Raw genomic sequence first — 25,121 nt, forward strand, 5'->3', positions numbered from 1 at the left:
ATGATTCTGCTGTTTATGGTTTCTTTTGGCTACAAGTAATTCTGTGTCTGTTAAATAGCCGATAGGGCCTTCCCACTGATAGGAGCGTATTCCAGCACGGAGCCGAAGCCACAGGCAGGAGGATGACAAACAGGAGGCATACCAGGTACAAGGCAGGCATCCCTCTTAAATTCACTTGACTCCTCTGCTGTTTTATGGGCCTTGTTCTCCCCTGCTCGCACACTTGTATTCCACTGGTGTCGGTACAGCGACTTCAGTGAAGTCCTCCTGCGTAAGAGCACTTCAGACCCTCCAGACACAGAATAGAAAGGCTTTTCATGCCGTGGCAGAGCCTGACTTCATCCCCCCCCCCTCCCCGTACCCTCCCCTCCCAGCATCACACCTCTCAGGTTTATTCTCCACTCTCCATCTCTCTGGCTGTGCAGAAATGTTAAGCCATTGGTGTAAATGTTTGGTTTGTTGGGTTTTTTTTATTTTTTAAAAAAAAAGCCTAGTTATTTTTGTTACCTGCTTTGTTGAGGGAGCTGCAAGGAGCTCACCACCTTGCTTTGGTCCCCCTGCCACCAGCGAAGCAGTGGAGACCTGGGCAGGGGATCTGGGGAAGCGCCTGCGCTGTGGAGACACAGCCCGGGGGGGGGATGAGGGGAGGGATGCTGGAGAGCTGCAGCTAATTACAGTCAAAAATCATAACTTTAGACAACTCTAATGTTTGCAGCTGGAAAGACTTAAAAGCTATTTGCCTCTAATCTCCCTCTGACAATCAATGAATTGAACAGTAAATGTTATTAGACTAATTTACTGTTCATCAAGAGTAAGAAATGAATAGAATAATTTACTATTCATACATCCAACTGTGTGACATGTGTACAGATCAGTTTGAAAGAAAAAGCAACATTAGGGTTCCAGTTCCCCTCCCATACCTTTTTTTTTATTCCAGTTTATCTCCATTCTCATCCATGAAGCTGCTCTGGCTTTGTCCCAGTGGCAGAATGACCACATCTGGTTGGGTACACATCTGCTTGGGGACACAGAGGAATTTGCTACCTACCCATCAGTATTTTCCACTGGGGGAAGCAGTCACCGACTGCACAGCTGTAGAGGCAGCCCCTGCTAATTCTCACTATTCCTTGTGGGAAGCATTTAACTCTGCTTTTTGGGTAGCTCCCTTGGGGATGCTGCGGTTGCATTACATCTTGAGCACCTCATCTTTCTGCTGTGGCTACACTGGTTTTTTGGGAGTTTGGAGCATACAAGGAATAAATTTTATTAATTTTCCTTTCTAGGCCAAAACCAGGATAGTGTTAGGCATTTAGAAATGCTGAAAAAGCTGCATTTCTTATAGTATCTGGCAATGTTCATGTGTGAAAAATACAACACAGCCTCTCTGGTCAAATAATCTCTGAATGTTTTAGATATTAAAGAGAGAATATGATACCATACCGACTGCTTTCTGGATGCTGCAGACCTCAACACAAGAATCATAGCATCATAGAATGTGTTGGGTTGGAAGGGACCTTTAAAGGTCATCTAGTCCACCCCACTGCAGTAAGCAGGGACATCTTTAACTAGATGAGGTTGCTCAGAGCTTTATCAAGCCTGACCTTGAATGTCTCCAGGGATGGGGCCTCCACCACCTCTCTGGGCAACCTGTTCCAGTGTCTCACCACCCTCATTATAAAGGACTTCTTCCTAATGTGTAATCTAAACCTACCCTAGGAGGTTTTAAACCTCTAGTTTAAAACCATTGCTCCTCATCCTATTGCTACGTGCCCTTGCAAACAGCCCCTTGCCAGCTTTCTTGTAGGCCTCCTTCAGGTACTGCAAGGCCACTATGAGGTCTCCCCAGAGCCTTCTCTTCTTCAGGCTGAACACCCCAACTCTCTCAGCCTGTCTTTGTAGGAGAGGTGCTCCAGCCCTCTGATCATCTTCATGGCCCTAAGGAAAACACACGGAGAAGTGTGGTCTGAAATGGCTGGAACTGAGGTTCTCAGTGGGGTTCACGTTGCTGCTGGTGAGGATGCCCTTCCAATCCTCAGTCATGGTTTCTGGGGTCAAAACTCTGGGCTTCCTGGCTATGGTAAGAGGTATGGCAGCCCTGGTGACCTTACCTCCCAACCCGGCACAGGACCCATATCCTCTCTATTAATTCTCCTTGGCTAAATTAATTTTTCTGCAAGTTGCACCAAACAGAAGCATTTTTTTTTTAGTTCAGAGGAAATAGCTTCTAAGTGCGCACAGACAACTTCTCACTTCAGCTGCATAGTCTTCCCAGCACCTCAAGAGATCCCACAGTTTTTGTTTTGATAAACAAGATGCCACCTACCATCTGCCATCTCCCATTGCCTCCGTCAGGGAGTGCGGGCTGGAGAATTCTTCCAACTGGAAGACTCTCAGCTGTCTCTGCACTTCAACACTATCCTTTCCTGTAATCTTTAAAGGTCTGTCCACAAGCTCCGAAATGCTACTATTGAAAAGCGAATCTGACAAAACCAAAGATTCAACCTTTCAAGATTTAGGATTGATTTTTCTTTTAAAACTATAAAAAAAAAATCAGCAACAAAGCGGAAAGTACAGTTTTATCTTTTTTTCCTAATTCTGAGCTACTTGCTTTTTACAGGACCTGACAGGCTCGTTTTTGTCTTTCTCACACAGTAGTGCCAGTAAGAGAGATCCCACCAGCCAAGTGCCACTTCGAGCCTCCCAAGCAACTCATTCCTCAGAATGACTCCCTTCATGCACATGACATGTAAGAAGAGCTCGGCAAGTTCCTCGGGACGAAAGCTTTCCTCCCAAGTTGTCACTGATGAAGAAGAGCCCCAGAGCCAGTGATGCTCCGGTGGAATTTGCCCATTTCTGCGACTAGCAAAAAGGGGACCTGATGCAATTTCCGAGCCACACCACTTCTGGAACGTGCCCCACACAGTCTGGGTTCATCTGAGGCCACTCATCTTGCAGGACCGTCCACCCCGCTGACCCCCGTGTACCCGAGTGGCAGTCTCTGAGCCAGGTGAGATAATTTGCAGTAGAGTTTCAGCTGGTGGTGGCACAGTCATTACGAGTGTGCCATTACTGGGACGGCGGTAGCGAGGAATCGTGCCAAAGGCTGGCTGTGATCGTGTAAATAGTTCATGGAGGAACACGGGGGTTATGATGAGCTTGTGCTGGAGGTGGGGAAGGCACCTGGGAGAAGATGCTCGTGCTGGGGTGGGAGCCTGGGCACAGCTCCTGCCCTGGAAGGCAGAAGTGTTGGGCTGCACGGGGCAGAGCTGAGCTGCAGCCAGCTCCCGTTTCTCTGCTAGGCAATGTTTGAAAAACAGAATCAACACATCAAATGAGGTGTCATGTAAGTTTTCCGTGTCAAGGAAAATAGCCCGAGGCCCTTCTTCCCACATTTGCTGCTACAACAGCCAGACAACCTGGCCCTAAAATTTATTCTGGTCTTTAATCAGGCGAAATCCCTGTGATCGCTGAGGCTGGGCTTCACGGTTTTGGAAAGAGATTATACAGTTTACTAGAAGGAAGGCGCTTGCCCACTGTTCTTGAGGTCTGTGGTCACTGTGAGAGTCACGCACGTTGTGCACTGCCTGCTGAAAAACTGGAAATGTTCTCATTTGCCCCAGTCATCTCTCTGCAATAAACATCCAGCGTAGCTGCTTCAGAGCCATTACTCATGCTATGTTTCCTTCTGTATACACAAAAGCAGATGCTATCCAGCACCCAGATGACCCCGAGTGCTGCTTTCATCCTGTGCTACTCTTGCTTTATTATTTTTTTTCCATGGCCTTTGTGTTGAAGTTTACCTTTCCCCATGACTGTGTTGCTCCAAGAACAAAGCTCCGCAGACCAGGCACAGCCGAGCTGCACAGGATGCAAGGTCGCTCCTACTCTTGATTTTTTTGCTCTCCAGTTTAGGGCACAAATACAATTTTCAAGAGTGAGATTTCCCTTCCATGCGCACATCACGCTTCGCTTTCCACCTCAAGCAGCTATTTCACGGGTTTCTTTTAACTTGGGATATTGTGAGATGACAATTTTCCCTTTAGGAGAGAACAGCAACCTGAATTTGTGTCCAGCTGACGCGGGCTCCAGCCCCGGCCAGTCCCAGTGGAGCAGGAATCTCAGGTTCTCAGGACTCTGAGTCATTCAGGGTTCTAAAATGAACACACTTTCCAGGAGAGAAAGGACATAAAGCTAGCTATGAGCCTGGGTTTAAAAAGCAAACAAACCCTAAACAGGCTTTTAGGCCATTGTGCGATTTCTCCGGTAGGCAATATGGTTTCTGTGTAGGTATAATAAACCTCAGTAATCAGTATTGCTCTGAGCTGCCACAGCCCACTCTCTCCCATGGTGCAACCCTGGTCGCTCTCACTGATGTGTGCTATTTCTGAACTAAAGCATAAGGTTTATCATCCCTGCTGTTCTACCCTGCAAGCAGGAGTAAAGAAAGGTCGACTACTGTGTTCAGGCAGCATCAAATTACTGTAAAACAAGTGAGATACTGCAGCGATATATGGTAAATCTCAGCATCTTCAGTTCTCTTTCAGGTTTTTATTTTAAATGGGTCACAAACTGTTGCATCCCTATCAGAAACACGAGCCATCAACTCGCACAGCCTTTCCAAATTAATGTACTGCGTGGATTTGCAAATGAAAGTGTTTTGTACCCGGCCATGCCGGGGAGCACCTGGCGTGTTTGGTCTGAGCTATGTAATGAAGAGTTTGGTGTCATAAACCAGCTTCCAGGCTCTCTTGGGGCTTTGTTTGATGAAACAGATGATGGGAAGTGTCCACAGCGATGTGGAGGGTGAGACACACATTAACTCTGGGCTGGGCATTTGAGAGGAATTGGGTACTTCGTAATTAGTGGGTTTTGTTTCTCAAATCCAAGTGGGAGTTACTCACGACCCTGCTGCCCTAACACCAGCCTGCCCACTGCCAGGACAGGCATCCTTCATCTGCACCAGCCAACTGCCCGGGCAGCCCGAGGCTGGTGTGGGTCCTCCCTCTGTCAGGGAGGACATGAACCTTTATCTTTGCGAGCCCAACGCGAACCCCTCCATAGATCTGTGCCTATAGATCTATAGCTCCCCTCATCCATCTCCCTGACTGCTTTGGAGTCCACAGACACAGCGCTCGGCGTAACACCTATAACTAATCGTGCAGCTGCATCCCTTGGGGGCTTGGGCTGTTTTTAATTACTCCTAGTGAGATGCAGGCAGGGTTGATGGCAGGGAGACGCAGCCCACTGGCTCGCTCTCCTTTAGGAAAGCCCAAAGGCTAACAGGGAGCAGGCACCCTAAAGCAAGGGGGAGGTGGGAGGCGTGACGCGGCCAGCGAGTTGGCGTGGGAGTAAATTAAAGAGTAGGAGCATGGATTTGTAGCGGCAGGTGAGCTGAGGGACCCCAGAGGTGACGGCTAAGTGCTCCTCCTGTTAACCTTGGGCCCTTTAGGCACCACGCTGGCACCGTCCCCACGCTGATGTCCACACTGCTGTGACGTGGTGTTAGTCCTAAGAGCAGCACGTCAGCCCCAACCCCTGCAAATCACAGCTTCACCCTCTCCCGGGCTAGTGGCCGTGCCCTGAGCGTGGCCCGGCAGCCCAGCCGGGAGAAGCAGGCATCCCCTGGCAGGGACCTGGTGGCAAATTGCAAAAGCTTTTACAATACTGAGAAAGAAGCTAATTTCTGACTAATTATTTGCCAAACAACATGTAATTAAATAGTGCAGAACTGTCTGTGATGCATCTTTGGGTCTTTAGGCCATTTATTTATTTTTTTCCCCCCCTGTCTGTGGCACGCTCCTACAGCACTTCAAGGCTACTGCACACTGCAGTGGGGAGGTGGGAGGCGTGACGCGGCCAGCGAGTTGGCGTGGGAGTAAATTAAAGAGTAGGAGCATGGATTTGTAGCGGCAGGTGAGCTGAGGGACCCCAGAGGTGACGGCTAAGTGCTCCTCCTGTTAACCTTGGGCCCTTTAGGCACCACACTGGCACCGTCCCCACGCTGACGTCCACGCTGCCATGAGGTGGTGTTAGTCCTAAGAGCAGCACGTCAGCCCCAACCCCTGCAAATCACAGCTTCACCCTCTCCCGGGCTAGTGGCCGTGCCCTGAGCGTGGCCCGGCAGCCCAGCCGGGAGAAGCAGGCATCCCCTGGCAGGGACCTGGTGGCAAATTGCAAAAGCTTTTACAATACTGAGAAAGAAGCTAATTTCTGACTAATTATTTGCCAAACAACATGTAATTAAATAGTGCAGAACTGTCTGTGATGCATCTTTGGGTCTTTAGGCCATTTATTTATTTTTTTCCCCCCCTGTCTGTGGCACGCTCCTACAGCACTTCAAGGCTACTGCACACTGCAGTTAGCAGTCTGCAGGAGGAGCAGAGTGGTAATTGAACAATTAACAGCAGCGGAGGAGCAGAGTGGTAATTGAACAATTAACAAGTGATGTCATAAAGCATTGTACTTAAAATAAAATGCATAATTAAAATAACTGAACCAAAAAAAAAAAAAGATGCAGCAGCGTAACAGAAAACAGCACTCACACAAAAACGTCGACAATAGGTACTCATGTAGGAACTGAAATATGCAATTTAAAGGAAAAAAAATAGCACCAGAGCGGTTAAACAGAGAGGTGGCACAAACTAGCAAGCATCTCAGTCATTTGCCAAAAAATATAATAATGTTGCAAAAGAACTATTCTCTGCAGTTAACGAGATTGGACCGTAAAACAGTCCTTTGGTGGCTCCCTGCGTCATTATTTGCAACCAAGACGCTGCACTGATGGGCTCAGTGGGATCGCTGGATCCAGCCTTAGATCAGTAAGCGGGAAAGCAGAGTTCCCACCAGATTTCCTGCCTGGAGAGCTGTTAGGATCCGTACTAGTTCTTTAAAGAGCAGAACTGTGTACAATACTGCGCTCAGAACGATCCCGTTAGGAATATAATCTTCTGCTACAAATGAGATGTTTGGGGGAAGAAAAACCACAGGAAAGCCAAAAGAAAATATAACAACAAACCAAGGCTGCTTGACTTAGGTTCACCCTAAAAATGCAATTTTTGAAGAGTTTTGCACCCTGGCTGAATCTCTGCTCTTGGGAAGGCCAGGGAGGGACTTTCTCCACAGCTACTCCCCAAGGCCAGGGTCTGGGCTGCTGGGGCTGGTGTCACCCCCGTGTCACCCCAGGGGTTGTCACTGCCGTGGGGCACCCAGCCTGGAGCCACTGGGTGCCGAGAGGCGCACACACATGCAGTCATCTTCATTCCCAGCATGTAAAGTCCTTTGCTCCAGTTTCTCTGCTTTCTTTCAGCCCATTTTTTATTTTTTTAAGCTCAAGACACTAGAAAGGATTTTAAAGCGTGAGGCAGACGTGCTTTCCAAGAATAATTGCTCTTTGGCTGATGCACAGGAGCTCTGCTCATGCATTTCTGGGAGATGCCTGCAGACTGCTAACTGCTCTGGAAGCCTTTCAGCCTTTGCTGCCTGCAAATGGCATTATTATTCACTAATAGCCTCGGCTCACCATGTTGTCTTTTGGTTAGTTAGCAGCTATTCTGCAAGTCAGAGACAGGCAAGGAGGAACATATGTTTAAGCAGTAGCCAACTTCTGACCTGTAAAAAAAAAAAACCTGGAGGGTTTTCTCAGAGCAATCCCCGCCATTAGCTGAGAAGTGATTAGGAGGGAACATGTCAGCACTGGGAGGGGGTGTCCATCCCACCTCCCACGAAGCAGCTGCTGTTTCTCAGGCGGGTTTGGGGAGAGGAGAAGCAGGGGAGGATGTTCCTGCTGCCTCTCTAGCCATAGGACGGCTGCTGCCGCAGGGTCACGGGGCAGGTGGAGCAAAGGTTTTGTGCAGGTAAAAGAGAGGAGACGTAACGGGGTGCCTGGCACCAAAAATCCCTGGCACAGCGTTTCCAGATCTAAATGGCTACCCTTTTCAAAGCGCTTAAATGACAAGTATTCGTACATCTCATTGAAAGTCAAGGGGACTTGATGATAAAATCCTTGCTGCTTTGTTGTTCTTTTCTAAAGGTTAGGAATTGGGTTTGTTTTGTTTTGTTCCTTTAAGGTTACTTGTTCACCTGCTCATTTCTTTTTGGATATCGTAGGATTCTGTTATTTACTGCTCAAGCAATCCCAAGAACTGCTCTACTGACATTTCACGGTATTTAGTATTGACCAAACACTACGTGATAAATCTTTATAATACTCCAGAGAGACCATCGAGGGAGCAGTTACAAATACATACGTTGCAGGACGTTGTGTTCTGGGTTAAATGAAATATAAAATCGCATCACCAGCCTGGGTACTAATGGCTTTATCAGTATTCCATCACGCCCCAGCTGCAGGTATGGGGGTTGCCATTAAGACATCACCGTTTGTCGATGGCAGCTGATGGATCGCTCGTTCCCCCGGCGCCTGGGGAAGGGAACGGGAGTTGTGGTGATGCAGGTGTCTTGCCCCGTCCACTGCTCACACCTCATGGTGATGGTGAGCACCCCAGACAGACGGACGGACGGACAGAGCGGCACAGAGAGTGCCATGCAGTGATGTACATGCCGCCATCCTGCGTGCTAGGCTTTCTGCTCCTGCTGACGGAGCCTTCTCAAGCTCTCAAAAAGTTAGTTTTGAGTTTTGGGTAATTTATGGCCAAGCTGATTTCACCATCATTAGCTTTTGTACGTTCAAACGAGGTTTAATTTTCTTTGGAAGATGCAGACGTGTGTACAGCTAGATAATACCCTGTTTATTTTACTGACTAATTCATCACTTAAAGTGCAGGACTATAGGTTGAGAGACCAAGACTTATGCACGGTCCCATACCCCTAAATCAGGCCAATAAAAGTTAAATTCACACTGTTTGCAAGCACTTTATGCAGATGGAAAATGTCACCTTGTCTCAAATACTTTATGGCGCGATGCTGAAGCAAAAAGAAATCCCACAGTGAGAGATTAAAAAGCTTCACTAATGCTTAGCTGGGAGGCACAGGGATCTGCGCCGCCGCCTCCCCGTGCGATGGGGAGGTTTTTCCGGGAAGGAGCATCTGGCTGGTTCTCTGGCTGCCAACGGAGCTGCTCCACCAGCTCCAGAGCCCTGATACCCACCCAGGTATCCCTCAACCCAATCTTGAGTTGGGGTGGCCGCATCTCAGCCCCGCCGATGAGGAGCTTGTTGGCTGCTGGACAAGCTGCCGGGGCTGCTGCGTCCTCTCAGGCTCTTGTCCCACCTTGTGGCTTTAGTTTGTCACACGGGTTGTGGGACAAGGGTTTGGAGAAGGCTGTGAAGTGGCTCGTTGCGCTGGGTACGTGTTACCACGTAGTCATCAAGGGTCTTCAAGCCACCTACCCAAGAGAGAGCCAGGGTGGTGCTATGACCATGGTGGGAAACGAACTTTTTATAAAGCAGGAAAACTTAAAAATTCCAGGAAGGACATGCTAACTTGGCCTGTGGACCATTGTGGGACAAACCCAGCAGGGCTATAGCCCCTCTAGCGAGTGCTGGGCTGCCCAAGAGGTCCCCAGCTCAGGAAGAGCCTGCTGTGACCCCAGCTCCATGGGGGCCAGGGACATTCCAAGCCCAGGAATGGCTCTGCTGGCCCTGCACCGAGCAAATACAAAGCCACTGGAGATGAGCGTGGACCTCTTAAGCTGTACAGAGTTGTGCTTGGTGAAGCAAAATCAACAGTCTCAAAAGCCTAATTCCCAGGCAGGAGAGATAGAAATCGTGGATGGAGCTGTTACCCTGATGTGTTGCCCAGGCTTCTCCCAGCTGCTGAAGCGGGAAGAACGAGGCTGATTTCCACTTGCAAAACTTCTCAAAGCTTCTCTGAGAGGCTTCATCCCTCTCCCCGCCGAAAGGCCGGGGGATCACCTCGCTCCCCGTGCCGCTCCGGCTGCAGGCAGAGCATTAAATGCTCGGAAAGCACTTTTACAGTGGGGAAGTGGAGACTCTGCAAACAGCTAATGGGTGTATTTCAATTCCCTATTAATTGCATATTTATTACTCGGCTGCTGCAAGGAAACGTCATGTTACGTTGATTAAAGCTTTGCAAGCTGTACAGTAAATATTTTAAACAAAAAAGGTTTTGATCTCTGTTGCTGTTGGGAAGGGTGGGGGGAAGCTGCCATTAGAGTTGCTATAATTAGCAAGCTCCATTACAGACAGTATTTCCCACAGGCTCTGCAACATGCTTCGTGTGTGTCTGCTTGTGTTCAGACAGAATATTATTTTATGTATACGTTATCTATAAATTATATATATTTTTATATAAATCCTGTGTGTGAGGAAGAAAGGAGAAAAGCAGCAAGCCCATGCCGCTATCTCGCAGACAGGAAAGATAAAAGACTTAAAAGGCAGAAAAGAAAAGGGGATTTACGTGCACCAACTGAAGTTTGGGGGGGGGTGAGATGACCTGCCTGCTGGCCCTGGCTGCCCAGATAACGTGTCTGATTAATTAAGCCCTCGCCTGTACACGCTTCTGCTGCCGACTGCCAAGTCTCCGCACATATGCTTTCGGTCTCCCTCGCTTGATGGTGTCAGGAACGGACCGTGCGTAGGGGAAGATTTCACTGGGCAAGCTCTTGTACCCAGACGTGGGCCAGAGATGACCAGGCACCGCCATCCCCAGCTTCATCTCCTCACCATCTGTGTGGTGTCGTCAGCGTATCCCAACAGCAGCGATTCCGGAGAAGAAACGGTCCGTGTTTCTGACACACCGAATCAGCTTCAGCCCTCCTTCAGCCCCCGCTCACCTTCTGCACAAGACAAAACCCCCAGCAAAACAACAGCAGCAATACATGACCAAAAGAAGCTTTTCCTCCTGTGTTCACTTAGAAGGGGCATCGGTTTGGTCCCAGCCCTGCAGTGGGGTCCCTGGCCCCAGCGCGGGACCCTCTGCCCGCTCCTCCTGCGCCGGCAGCTCCCTCTTCCCCCAGCTCTTCTCTTCTCCATGTTTGATGTGAATTAGAGGAGACACCAGTCATACCCAGCCAAACAGCCGTGGATACCTGCCACAGGACAGGACCAGCTAAAATGACACTAATAGAGGAGAGACGGCTCCAACTAATAAGCCCCGTGATTTGCAGCTCGGTGGAGTCGCGGACAAACCAGAGGGGTGTCACTGGGGGGGCTCAAACAGCCCCAGGCTGGGCCCCGGGGCTGAGAGACCAGCTCTAACACAAACTAGTGCTGAGCTTTGGTGGAACTCCTTAAGGGTCAACGCACCCTGCGGGGCACAAATTCATTACTCTCTGTAATTCTGATTTCTGTAATCCCCAAACAAGAGAGCGATGGCTGGAGGGGGGCTCCCAAATACACGGTGCGGGGGGCAACGTACCCTGACAGAGGGGCCTGGGGCTCTGTGGCCAAGCCAACCTTCACCTTTTAAATTGAGTTAGCAAAGCCTTGGTAAAGAAATATATTTCCTTGCGTAGCCCTGAGCGCAGCTACGGTGCTCTCTGTTCCCGTGGTGGTTTCCCAGAGTTGGTCGCTGCTATAGACGAGCCGATGGGCAATTTTCAGGAGCAAAATTTGTTGTTGTCAAGTCTTTGGAGTTTATTAAGCTGCAGTATTTGACTTGGCTCATTTCCTACAGTGGCTCCCTCTTGGAAGTGTGCGATTGCAGGGGATGCAGCAGTTATTAACAGCGAAACAAGTTTCAATCTCTTATGATTGTACATGAAGGCTCGGAAGTGTGAGCCTTCAAAGGCACAAAACACAGAAAGCAAACCCAGAAATTATTCAGAATTGGGTTTTTGAAACCCGTTTCAAAATTCAAGGGACCTCACGTCTGATTTTTGAAACAAAAGTTGGCAATGCTAAAACTAAATGAGCCGTATTTACATCCCACTGATTCCTGTGAATGAAAGGGTGGCGGTGGGGGGGTAGGGAGGGACACGACTCCATTTGGCAAGTCCCGGTGCTGAGAAAAGAAATTAAATAAACAAAGCAGGAACACAGTACTTTCAAAAAGAATCAAACAGCATGGACCATTAATGTTTTAAGAGATAGGAGCTGTACGTGAGCCAACCATCCCCAAGATATTTATTCCCTATCTTTAAAATAGGGAATTGCATTAGAACAGGTAGAATCTTTCAAAGCAGGGAAAATTTTTAAGGGCACTCACTATACTTTAAAGAAGACTTCAAAAACCATCTCCAGCATTGAGCTGGATAAGTTGGAGAGATTTGTAGGTTATAGCAAGGGAGAGTGATGGGAATACATACGGAGCAAGCTGGTTACTGCAGTAAACAAACCTCCCCCAAACTAGCAGTGAGAGCTTCGGCTCAGGAACAAATGCCTTCACATCTAGAAATACGTTTTAAAGGGAGACAAGGTGCTGGGTAAACACCAACCAAGAGCTATAAACTATTGTTATAGAAGGTGAAAGCCAACTAGCCTTGGCCATGGGGTTGGCGAGGGAGAGCCTAGCTCGACACTCCGTTCTTCACAGACTGAGATGTAGCCTTGAGGAAGCTAACCCTTGAAGGCTTTGAAATTAAAAATGATGAAAAAGGAGAAGTTTTCATTACAAAGGAGGACAGCATAACACAGCTATAGAGGCAGAGCTTCAAACAGTGCTGCTTTAAATCTGCAACAAAGCCAGCAACTGCACAGGAAGAAAGCAAATCTGCACTTCTATTCATCCTGCACCATCAAGGGCAACACGCAGCTCGCCTTTCTGTGCATCCCGGCCGGTTTGTAAGAATGAACTATTTTATCTCAAGGAAAGGGACATTATCATTAATTGACTTGCATAGTGCTTTTCACTAATGGCTGGGTGCTGTAAAACAGAGATACTGTAATCATGCTGAGAGTTTGAAAATTAGCAAAGATTGCTGGGCTTTATTCCTCCCCCCCACCCCTAAAAAAATATGTGTAAGAAGTGCCCCCCACCCGAGCCCTGCCAGCTGGCAGCACCGCGGGGCAAGCGGTGGGCAGGCTGGGGCTTCCCAGCGTACCAAACCCAGGCCAGCCCCGTGCTGATGTCTTCACTCCTTACCCTCTGTAGAGCTCTGCAGGAGATTTCTTTTCCCATTGCCACTGTGCCCTGTCCCTTCGTCATTCCTTGCTTTCCCATACCCCTCCTTCCCCTGATCCCAGCGAGACAGAGGTAGCTGTACCTTGTACATCATCGCAATGTAGCCTCACCACCGCCTTAGGATTTCTTATTATTACTAATTTTAAAAGCCATTTGGGTCTTCTCTTTCAGTATTTATTATAAATTTTTATAATAATTGTCCTACAATATAGAATAATTAGCTAATATATATATAATGTATATGCATAATATACTGCATGCGGCTTTGGAGTCCTCAGCGCAAGAAGGACATGGACCTGTTGGAGTGGGTCCAGAGGAGGCCACAAAGATGCTGGGAGGGCTGGAGCCCCTCTGCTGTGAGGACAGGCTGAGAGAGTTGGGGGGGTTCAGCCTGGAGAAGAGAAGGCTCCGGGGAGACCTTAGAGCCCCTTCCAGTGTCTGAAGGTGGCTACAGGAGAGATGACAAGGGACTTTTTGCAAGGGCATGTAGTGAGAGGATGAGGGATAATGGTTTTAAACTGAAAGAGGGGAGACTGAGATGAGATCTCAGGAAGAAATTCTTTCCTGTGAGGGTGGTGAGAGCCTGGCCCAGGTTGCCCAGAGAAGCTGTGGCTGCCCCATCCCTGGAGGGGTTCAAGGCCAGGCTGGATGGGGCTTTGAGCAACCTGGTCTGGTGGGAGGTGTCCCTGCCCAGGGCAGGGGCTTGGAACTAGATGGTCTTTAAGGTCCCTTCCAACCCAAACCATTCTATGATTCTATGAGTATAGGACAATTACTTTCAGGATTTATTCTTACAATGACAGTTATTCTCTCTGCCTCTGTCAACTCTCAGAGTTGCTTCAGGAATGGACTGAGGTGTTCAGAACAATTACTTTCAGGATTTATTCTTAAAATGACAGTAATTCTTTCTCTCTGCCTCTGTCAACTCTTAGAGTTGCTTCAGGAATGGACTGAGGTGTTCAAAGGCTTTTTTCCCCATCAGAGCATCCCCAAGGCTGCTGTAAATGGATCCTGTTCCTTGTTAGCCCTTGTGGGAGCTGGCAGAGAGCGGTGCAGCCCAACAAGCCTCCAGCCTGAGTTGGTGACCGGCAGCTGGGCTGGACTGGGGTCTTTGGGTCAGCCCAGCACTGTTCAGTGAAGCTACTTGCACCTCGTGTGCTTTCAGGGGCACCTTTCCCACCTTCCCTGAAGGCCCACACGTTCCCAGCTAACATGAAGAGTCCTTAATATAATATGAGATCAGGTCCAGGACACTCCATTACCAAGGAGATACTTAACTAATGTTCTGCTTGTAGTAGGAGGTCACAGGAGATTTATCTGAAGAGATGCACACAGAAAGAATTAGCAGACAAGCCATTTCACAACCTCTAATACCCTCACCTTCTTAGTTGCTCAGCTGAAATGCCTTAAGGGATACGTTTTACAGGAGCTCAAAAGTGAACTGGAAACTGCTTAGATCACACAACTTATGCATTTTAAATAGCAGTGTAAAATACTGTGCTTTACAAAAGCACACTGTTGTACTGAGCAATAAAGACATGCTCTGAGTGGTGAGGCTGGAAAAGTTGCAGGAAGTACAATAGGAAAAGAAAAAAACCCCACATACAGCAAAACAAATCTGTGACTTACTAAAGTTTATGATTAAAATTTAAAGACTGTTCAAGTTTTATTCCCCATAGCTGCTGCTCCCTGGACAAGAAGAGACAGAGAGAGACTGACCTTGAATAATTAAGCTGGTCTGTGGCACCAGATCAATTGCTGGTATTGGCAGAACTCCACAATCAGGCATTTTGAAATGCAAGTGTCAAAGTGCATGTAACTATGGGGCTTTTGGTGCAAAGCAGCCAATATAGAGGAGAAGAGGTGAAGAGTGAGAGAAAATAGATTGTGGACTTTGGAGTGCAGTCATGGGGGAGGGATGGGAAAGGTTTCCATTTCCTCACTCTAACAGGGCAGAACCTGCAGCTGACAGAAACCCTGCACGCTTTTGTTTTGCTCCTGTAACCTTGCAGAAGTCACCTGGAGCAAGCTGAATGTCTCCTGAGTGACTTAAATCCATCACCAGTCCTGGAAGAGACTCTGAGCAGGTCCCAGTCAACAGTTTAATTGAAAATAAACTTTGTAAATCCAGCGAAGCATCTCTGTTCAACACCAATTACTGAACAAACCCGAAAGTGTTGGAATCCAGGTAGACATTCCCAGATGTGATGGGCATTTTTGCTGCTGCTTCTGCACCCCCTCAGATGTGATAGCACAAAGGTGACACCCCCCCCCCCAGAATGGGATGTGGTGAATTTTATAACAGCCAAGAAAGGTGTTATTTTAATATCGTCTGAGAAAGACTCTGTATTAATTTCAGGAGCCCTGGGAACTCCTATTTAAATCTCTTCCCAATCCCTTGACCTACAACTGTGTACGTGGAAGAGCAGCATCAGGCAGGCAAGATAATTGTTGTGTTCCCAGTGCAACAGTCCTGGAAGATGCCCTTGATACTGGCATTATTCCTAAAGCTCTCTGCCAGACACTTCCATCCAAAATTCAAGACCCCTTAGGTGGTTTTCCATAGAAAAGGCAAGGGATAGCATGCTGAGAGGATTTTTCATGCACAAAGGCTCAAGGTCCCATGCACCCTCTCTCCAGCCACGAGGAAGGTGGTAAGATGTTGGCACAGCCACCACAAGGCATTGGGGACTTTCCTGTTCCCTCTTGCAGGGTGGCCTGTGCAGCTCCTGCCAAAGGAGGAAACCGCCTGGTAATGAGGGATGGGAGAAGACATGGCTGTTTCACTGCCAGTTCCATAAATTTTATAGCAAGTTTTGTTGTGCCTGGTGTATTCTGGAAAGCTCCAGCCCCTGGACTCCTGTGATGAGACAACATCAGCCTCCCTCGACTTAGTTTTAGAGCTCATAGTGAGTAACAGTTTCCAGTTTTCTCAGGTATATCTTATGGCTGTGAATTCCAGGAGGAAATCAAAAGCAACCCAGATATATTAAAAAAAGAAGAACATTGATTCTTAAACCAAATCATTATCTAAAAGACTTTTAGATACACAGGATAGCCATCCTGTGGTGATCTGAAGACCTGGCTTAAAGTAAAGCATGGGGCAGTGAAAAAAGCGTGATGATGGGGAGCTGCTGGCAGATGGGCTGGGGAGGAAGGAGGAGGAGATCTCTTCTCCCAAAGGAATAATGACAGGACCAGAGGTAATGGTATGAAGCTGCAGCAGGGGAGATTCAGATTAGATATTAGGAAGAATTACTTTACTGAAAGAGTGGTCAGGCACTGGAACAGCCTGCCCAGGGAGGTGGTGGAGTCACCATCCCTGGAGGTATTTAAGAAATGTGTAGACGTGGCTCTTCAGGGCATGCTCTAGTGCCCAATATTATAGGTTTGTGGTGGGGTGTAGTATGTGGGGTTGTGGGTGTGGGGTTTAGTTGGTGGGTGGTGGTTTTGGGTTTGATGTTTTTGTGGTGGTTGTGTGGGGTTTTTTTGTTTGTTTGGTTGGTTGGTTGGGTTTTTTTTGTGGTTGGACTCGATGATCTCGGAGGTCCCTTCCAACCACTAAGATTCTGTGATTCTGTGATCTTCCCCGTGGTGTCCCAACCCATGACTGTTATTTCCAAGTACAGGGAGGACCCAGTACTCACTCCAGTGCGAATATAAAGGAAGGCAGGAGGCAGATAGGAGAGCGAGGAGAGTTCCTCGAGACTTACGGGGCTGGCTGCTGTGCCATCCCCACGCTACTCCAGCTCACATTAATGCTGGCACATTACAGGCCTTTCACTGCCTTTGTTCCCCTCTTTCCATTTCATGGGCTTTGGGTTCATGCAGTTTCTACAACGGAGTGAAAGGGAATCAGCAGCCCAGGCTTCCCTCCTTGGTGGAAATGCTTTGAAACTTTCAAAGAACCCAACTCTTTCCCCACATCCCTCTGTTAATATGCACCGACTCTGCTCTTGACGCACTCCATTGTAAATGATGTATGAAATGAAATCTCCTCGCTCGCCTAATGCAGAGAAGAAAGGCTCTGTAGGCAACGCTACAACATTCCCGTCTGGAGAAAAAGGCAGCGAAACCTCAGCCTCCTTACGAACAATTTTTTCTTTTTTTCTTTTTTTTTTAAAAGTTGTTGCTCTTCAGTGTTGGTGTTTCTCCTTTTTATTTTTTTTTTTTAACTGAGAGTGGGGATTTGAATTCAGATTTCAGAGAGAAACCCAAAGCACTTACATGTCTTTCTAAGCTTTTTGCAGCCATTGTGCAACTGTCCCCATCCCCTCGTCAGAGGGAACAGCAGCAGTAAACTCATTAGTCCCACAAAGCAGCCCAGGGAAAAGAATGGCTTAAAACTTGCGGGAGGGAAGAGGCTGGGTCCGTGGGGGAGCGGCGGCGGATGTTAAGCTTGATCTGGATTTGAGACCTCCTTCTCGTTTTATATGAAGCTGTTTCAAAAGCAGACCATGTCAGCAGTCTCTGAAGGGAAAAGGGATCAGCGTGGACCGGGAGCCGTCGCGGGAGCAAAGCCTGAAGGTCGGCGGTTTAAAGCAGCAGCTACACCAGGGGCTGTATCCAGGGGCCGGACCAGATGATGGATTAGCTGAGGGCAAAGGGAAAGTCACTGGAAGAGAGACCGGAGAAGGTGACTGAGACGCTGCAGGAGGCAGAAAGAGAATACCTGCTGGTGATAAATAGTTGTGAACTGCTCGTGGAGCCTTTAGTATGAGTTTACTCCAGGTGGAATGGCCTCGGCAGCTCCGTACCTGCTAGTTGTGTACTGCTCATGGAGCCTTTAGTATGAGTTTACTCCAGGTGGAATGGCCTCGGCAGCTCCTGGGCTCAGTGGGACCCAGCTCGCTCCCAGCCCACCCCTTCTTCCCACTGGAGCCACCCCACAGCTTGGTGCCCTGCTTGGGCCAGGCAGGGCCCAGCTGGGAGGAAAGCGGCTGTGCTGGCAGGGTTACAGCTTCTCCAGTGCCTTTTGGAAAGACCAGGGCAAGTCAACGGGCTGGTCACTGCCCTCCCCACAGCCACAACAGGTACCTTATCCTCTCCAGGATGGCACTGACACTTGCAGATCCACCTGCAGTAGGTCCCACATCTCAGGCCAGCTGCTGGTCCCCCAGACTTGGTTTTTTTGGTTTCCTCTGGCAACCAAATGTTGTTGTTGCATGTCAAAGCACTGAGTGCCTTTGTCTCCTCTGCAGCCAGGAGCTGGAGACCCCATCCTGTGGGCTGACATGTTTGGCTCGTGCTGCCCCTGCACAGTGTGAGCACCACACTCTGTTTGCCTTGGCCAGGCAATGCCTCCTGCACATCCCAGCGCTGCTGCCACCAGCAGTAAGCTGTGCCTAGACCTTATAAAGCTTTCGGAAGCTTCTAGGGATGACACTTTTATAGCTGACAGATGAGCCACCTCGATGGATTATTAGACAGCATTAGCCATCCTTGCTAGACTTTATGTTACTAATGAGTTCTAGAGGCTTTGCTTTCATTTTTCTTTCCCTTTTGTTTGTTCTGAGCAGCAACTTTCAGAATGACAAAACAAAATGCTTCAAGGCAGCAGCTGGAGCTTGAAATTAATAATAAAAAGTAGTCGAGCTGATGTTGGGTTGCAGAGTCATGCTAGCAAATGTGTGTTATTCCTACAACCGCAGTACCGGCGGCCAACCTGCTTTGCATCCCCCCCTTCCCCTGGAGCTGGGGCTGGGCTGGTGCATCGGTGCTGCCAGGGCGAGCAGGTGAACAGAAAAGGGTTCCAGGGCTGGAAAAAGTCAAACAGCTCTAGGAGGAGTTTCCCTGAGCAGCACCGAGACCCAACACTTCCATAGCAATGAGGTCCCCCTTGCCCAGCTCCCAGCATTCACCTGTCCCCTCATCACAGGGACGCCCCGTCCCTCAGCCCCCCAGGAACCCACATTTATTTATTACACCTCTAATGAAACTGCCTTTTTTACATAGAGGAAAATACCCTGCGTGAATTAAAAGCCTTTTTAAAAAAAAAAAATCTCAAAAAGCCCCAAACCTTTGCATAGACAAGCAGTTCTGGCACAGGTTCAGCAGCAGTTGACCTCCTTCCTCCCCCTTATTCATGAAGTTAACAGCAAAAATATCCATGTTTATCTGAGAATGGCACCATTATTTCATAAAGCTGCTTTATTTCCCTTGCTCTTTCTGTATTGGAAAAATTCCCCAACACAAACTGAACATTTACTGCAGGCAGATTTTCTTCTCATTGTTCAAGGCTAAGATGTGAATGGGAACGGCAGGAGGCCAGCTATTCTCTAGCTACATAAAGTGAAAGTGATATTTTGAAGAAGATCAAAACCAGTAGCAAGTATTCAGCCACTTCCATCATGTGTCATATCATTTTGGCTGCAGACGGGTGACGGCAACACGGCACACCAACCCTTGGGAGCAAAACGAGATGCAAAAGTTTTTAATTGAACTCTGCTCGGGGAACATAAACCAGAGGAAAGTAGACCTCAATTCTCAGGCAGGTTTACTTGAGCTGGGATTAATAATCATAACAATACTTTTTATTCGTGGATTTTGCCTTACCCTCTACTGCTTTCGAAGCAGTGCCATCTTATAAAAAAAAAAAAAATAATTCCAACCTATTACTCCCTTCCTAGGACTTTGACAGGGACAAATCTGACAAGTAAATAGCGAGGGTGCTCCTGGCGGGATGGCTGCACTGTGTAATGTTGGGGAAAATTGAACCCCTCTGGTGTTACTCGACAGGCTGCTGCTGGGTACCCTTCTGCAAACGCATCAAAACCCAACGCATTCAGGAATTAAACCTGCAGGAAAACACACGTGGCATTTCCTGGCTTGCAAATTCCTTCTTCTTTCGGGGCGTGAACGCGTTCCTGGCGTAGCCAGCCTTCTTCCGATTTGGTACCACGGGTGGTAGCTCAGGCAGGATGAGCTGCTGGAATAAACATCTCAGGAGGCTTGGTCCTGGAAAATATTAACTACGTAGTGGCTGCTCTGTCAGAAGGGATATTTGCAGTTTGAGAGATGTTGATTGACACCCCAGGGCGAGGAGGTTAGCGTGAGATGGGCAGAGGATGCTGGTGGTGATGCTCTCCATGACAGGAGGACCCTGTCCCTGTGTCCCCAGGACCCACAGACATGGAGGAGCGGAGCTGTGCTGCTTGTGGGTGTTTCTGGACACCAGGAATCTGCTCTCCTCAGTCCAGGAGGAGAGAGGGAAGGCAAAGCCAAGTGGAGGGTGTTTAACCCAGCACTGCAGCCTCCAAAACCTAGCACTGCACCCTCCAAAACACGTCTCCAGGAGACTCCTGGGATGGCTCCGAATGAAAGAGGCACAGCTCAGCACCCAGAGGGGCTGGGGACAACTCACTGTGGCAGCGGAGACAGACCCAGCTTTATCAACAGGGCTTTATGGGCTCTTCATGTCACACAAGCCTGAAAGGATGCCGCCTTGGAGAGCCACCATTTTCAGCTCGTAAAATTCAGGCAGACAAAGGACCATACGAGTTCAAGAAGAGCACTCAAACACTCCCTGCCCACAAGTCATCGCTGTCACCTGTGTGGGGGGTGGATTTTTCACCCCCCCAGAAGGATAGGGCTGGTGCAGAGCCCCCCTCGGTGCCGGCAGGTACCGGTGTGATGCCGTCCCTGCGCACACCAACCATCAGACATCCCCCGCGCAGGCGGCGCCGCCGCTCACCTCATGTCAGGCACGTCAAGTCAGATTGAGCCCAGAGGGCACTGTCCAATTATAAAGAAAAAAACCTCAGGAAAGGTTCAGAGTTGGCGAGGGGCACACAACAGCTTTACGTGCCATTGCTTAGCCAAGCCCGTAAACTTTACAAACCCTGTTCCATTGTAGTCATGCTAATAATAACCGTTAATCAGTTATTTAAAGTCATTCACATGAAAAGCTATGAGCTTTTTTTTTTTCCTTTTTGGAGCTAGTATAAATCAACCTTATAGGCAAAAAAATAAATACAGGGAGACAGCTGTACAGATCACACTGTCACACCAATCACTGCTTAAAAGCACACACTGTAAATAGCAGACAAAATTCACCCCCAGTGGAATGCCGTTGACTGCACGGGCTGGAGCTGCAGCAGGGATAAATTGGCCTATCAAAAATACATAAAAATTTAGAAACAGAATTCAGTGACGTGTGGGAACGATTTATCACAGCTATGTCACTTAAAATGACATTATCACTAGCGAACCCATTAAATATTATGGGCTCTGTTAAGATTCCTGAGGGGCCAAACAACAAAGGAGACGGCAGTGGTTGGAAGGGACAGGAGAGGATGTGCAGGCTGACCCGATGGCCAGGGTGTCTGGCTACTCACCCGCTGTGGAGCCGAGCCCAGGGCCGGGCGCTGCAGGGTGGCAGCCATGTGGCCACGCGTGGCCGGGACGATGCTGGCAGGGTATCTGGTCGTCACCAGACCCACGTAGCGGCGGCTCCTTGTGTCGCACGTCCATCGAAACGTGGTGCTCTGGGATCCCAGAGTGTTCATCTTCGACCTGCTGGTTTCTGCTGCAGCATCCCACCCCGTGACGCCGTGTCGCTCGCGCTGGCTTTCCATTTCCAGCGGCTGCCGTTTGCAAAAAACAAGCCTGGGAGGGAGCGGAAGGGAGGGGAAGGAGACATCTTTCTTTTTGTGACTCTCACGGTGCTACCCTGATCTCCGACCTTCAGCAAATCACCAGGCTGCTTCCTAGAGCACTCATCAGCGCTGGGAGCCGGGCGTGCGGTGGTGGCTGAACAGCCGAGCACGGTATTTAGCTACAGTAGGAGTCGTTAGGTTCGGTGCACGGGCTCATCGGGGAGTATTGCAGAGACATTGTGTATCACAGTGTGTATTTAATGACAATAATCATGTTTTCATGGAGATGGGCTGAGGAATTTTCCCCTAGTCTGGAAGCGTCCAATCTCAGCAGTTCTGCTCGAGGGCTTGGATTTGGGTGGTCCCGTGGCTCCGGGTGGGTGAAGACCCATGGTCCAGCCTGGCCGTGGGCAAGCAGACGGCTCGGGGAGAGCACCCCAAGCAGGGCAGAGTACCCCAGGGGAGGGGAGCAGTCGGGATGCTGTGCCAGAATGCGGGAATAATAGAACTAGCAACTGTTTTCTCTTGGAAACAAACCCACGACTTGCTCAGTTGCCTTACCTGGATTTGATTATTAGAGATACCAGGCAAGGCAGTGTCAGTCACAAAGCAATTTTATTAGGGATATCAAGATAAATAAATAGAGGGATTTTTCCCAGCGTGCTTCCACACTTGTTTTGAAGGGCCCTTTTCATTACTCTCACAGTCACTGTTGATGGCACGCTCCTGGTTTCTTACACAGCATCCACAGCAGTGGCATGTGGTGCACCCCCGCTGCACCCCCGGGTTCTGGTCCAGCAGCTTTGCAGTTTCCCTCTTCTTATTACCTTTAAAAATGGTTAAGGGCAGCAGGTACCCAGGCTCACAAGCAAAAAAAGCAGGGCCCTTTCAGAGAGGTTGGTGGGGAGATCTGCCACCAGCGTGGAGACAGGTACCCCCTGTCCTCCCTGTCACCAGTGGGGGTGACAATGGGGGATCCCAGGCATGGCTGCCCTCGAACATCTCGCATCCAGCCCAGGCAGCCGGTGAGCGGTTCCTTGGTGCAGTCACAGGCTTTCACCTCAAAGAGAAGGGGCAGGAAGAGCCATCCACGTTTCATGTAATCGAGGTGTCACAACGCATTAGCCTGGAGATGGAAAAGAACAACAATTGCATCTTAAACTGTGATAGTTAATTTATTATTGCAGAATTGAAAGGCAAAGTGTAAGAAGGGTTTTTTTTTTCCCACCTTGTATAGATTGTTATAAAACAGATACATTAATCATATTTTTTTTCCCCCACGGCTATAAAAATAGAAAGCTACCAGTAGAATCTGGAAGAGAATTGTAGGTCTTATGACAACTTATGCCCCTGAAAAACTTCACCAAATATTTCTAGCAGAAGCTGCTCACAAACTCAAACTGTATGAGTGCGTGTTGTACTTCTGCTAATTGATGTTTTTACACAGTACCGTATCTAATCCCTGCCTCTTCAACCAAATTTTATTAAAATTCCTTAGCAGTACAATGAGCAATAGTTGGCCTGGGCTTTTATCCGTTTCTTATTCAAAAATCCCAAAGCATTTTCCATGCATCAAGTAGGCCTTGTAGGCAAAAGCGTTTACCCCCATGTGACTGAAGAATGCACCGAGGTAACAAAACTTGGTGCAACCTAAATCATGTCATACGTGAGCAAGCAAGAAGCCTGGAAAGAGAACAGGCTTTCCTCCCAGCACTCGCCTAACCCACGAGAGGCTTTTTGCTTTGAAACGGAGCCATGCAGAGAGCGTTTGTTGTTTTTCCATCTCTTCTCTTCCCTCCTGACCACACCTAGTTCCTAAAAAGAAACAAAACCTTCCCAGAAGCGACTGATTTCTTGGGAGATGTACAGAGGCTTTGCTTTGCTTCTCAGCTGTTTATATTTCAAATCTCTGATGCTGAGCTCCCACACTGCAGTCACCTCATCTTCACAGGATCACAGAATGGTTCGGGTTGGAGGAGACCTTAAAGATCGTCATGGGCAGGGACACCTCCCAGAAGACCAGGTTGCTCAAAGCCCCATCCGACCTGGCCCCTTAATATAAGCTTCTAGACAACACTACAACATAACTAAAGGAACTAAAAGAAACAACAGAACTGGTAGATTCAGAACTGGTAGATTCAGAGTAGATATGAGGAAGAAATTTTTTACACTGATGGTGATGAGACACTGGCCCAGGTAGCCCAGAGAGGTGGTAGATGCTCCATTCCTGGAAACATTTCAGGTGAGGCTGGATGGGGCTCTGAGAAACCTAACCTGGTTGAAGGTGTCCCTACTCATTGCAGGGGTGTTGGATTAGAGGACCTTTAAGGGTCCTTTCCAACCCAAACCGTTTTATGATAAAATTTGGCTGCATTACTTCTTTCATAATCAGATTCTCTCTTTCCAAAAACCAGGTATATGCAACCAGCTCCTGCATGGCAGACAACCACAACCCATTAGCATCCAGAGATGCTTTGAAATGTTAGTGAATCATTTCCATGCCCAATGGATTATGCTGCTAATCAAACCCGACATATGACTAGCCTGAATACCTAGGCCTCATTCGCAGCTGGAAACGTATCTGGCTCTTATTCAAAAACAGCTTAATCAAGAGGTGGCCTTTAGATTAAAGACAAAGTACAATATTTTTCCAAATTTTGATTACTGGCAGTGGGTAACAGGAAACTGCAGTCAAGTCTGCGCGACTACACGAGGTAAAAGCATCGTAAATGCTATCACGAGGCGCTGGAGGGTTTGGGATAAGAGTTGGCCCATGGCCTCCATTTCAAAAATCAGACACTGAAGAATTGAGCCAGTAAGATTAAAAAAAGTGATAACATGGCAGCTGAACCAGAGGCTCTTTAGCGAGGCTTTGTAATCTTGACCCTGCCTCCCCTTGTGCCCGTCAGTCTGCCTCTTGCCGCCTCACTTGTCTGCTAGAAACTGTGGTGTAAATAGGAGATACAAGCAAATCTGGCAACTTCATCCATAATGGAAGCTTTCCCAACATTAGGAAGCAAATAACTTCAGAAAAGGACGATTTGGGTTCTGTATATGCTGTAATTTTATAGGAATGCGGCAAAACAACTGCAGAACCCCGAGCGACATGTTTCCCCATTCTCCCGCTGTGGGTAGAGTTCAGCACAAAATGGGATACTAAATTAAATATAGCTGTCACAGGCTGGTCTTCCTCACTCACATACATAGTTACACACAAATATATGTTCATGCCTAACCACACATATGTCCCCACAGCCCCTGTGTGCACACCGAGCCACCTACCCAGCAGAAGGAAGATTTTTCTGGATGCTCTGCTGTGACATTTATTGACAAAGTCCCAGGGGAATTGCACCTCTTCTTTCTGGCATTACCCATGTAATGCAAGATATAAAATTCTCGGTAGATGTTCTAAGTTTGTATTTAATAGACCTGGAGGCTCTGAGTGCCTTTTCACAGATTGTGTTCCAGCTGTCTGCCGATATTTGA

General features: G+C 48.3%; 1 long non-coding RNA gene across 2 annotated transcripts in view; it reads left to right on the forward strand.

Annotated features, from left to right (window-relative positions):
* The window catches only part of LOC106895754, a 14,809-nt gene extending 11,775 nt beyond the window's left edge, over positions 1-3,034 (forward strand). Inside the window, exons 3-4 of one of the 2 annotated variants that reach the window (XR_001413497.1) lie at positions 59-145; positions 2,653-3,034. This is a non-coding gene — a long non-coding RNA (uncharacterized LOC106895754). The remainder of the gene's footprint in view (positions 1-58; positions 146-2,652) is intronic. The other variant, XR_001413498.1, reaches the window with a different exon arrangement.
* Positions 3,035-25,121: the final 22,087 nt, after the last annotated feature.

This window comes from Calidris pugnax, unplaced genomic scaffold (assembly GCF_001431845.1).
Source record: "Calidris pugnax isolate Ruff unplaced genomic scaffold, ASM143184v1 scaffold38, whole genome shotgun sequence".
Taxonomy (NCBI): domain Eukaryota; kingdom Metazoa; phylum Chordata; class Aves; order Charadriiformes; family Scolopacidae; genus Calidris; species Calidris pugnax.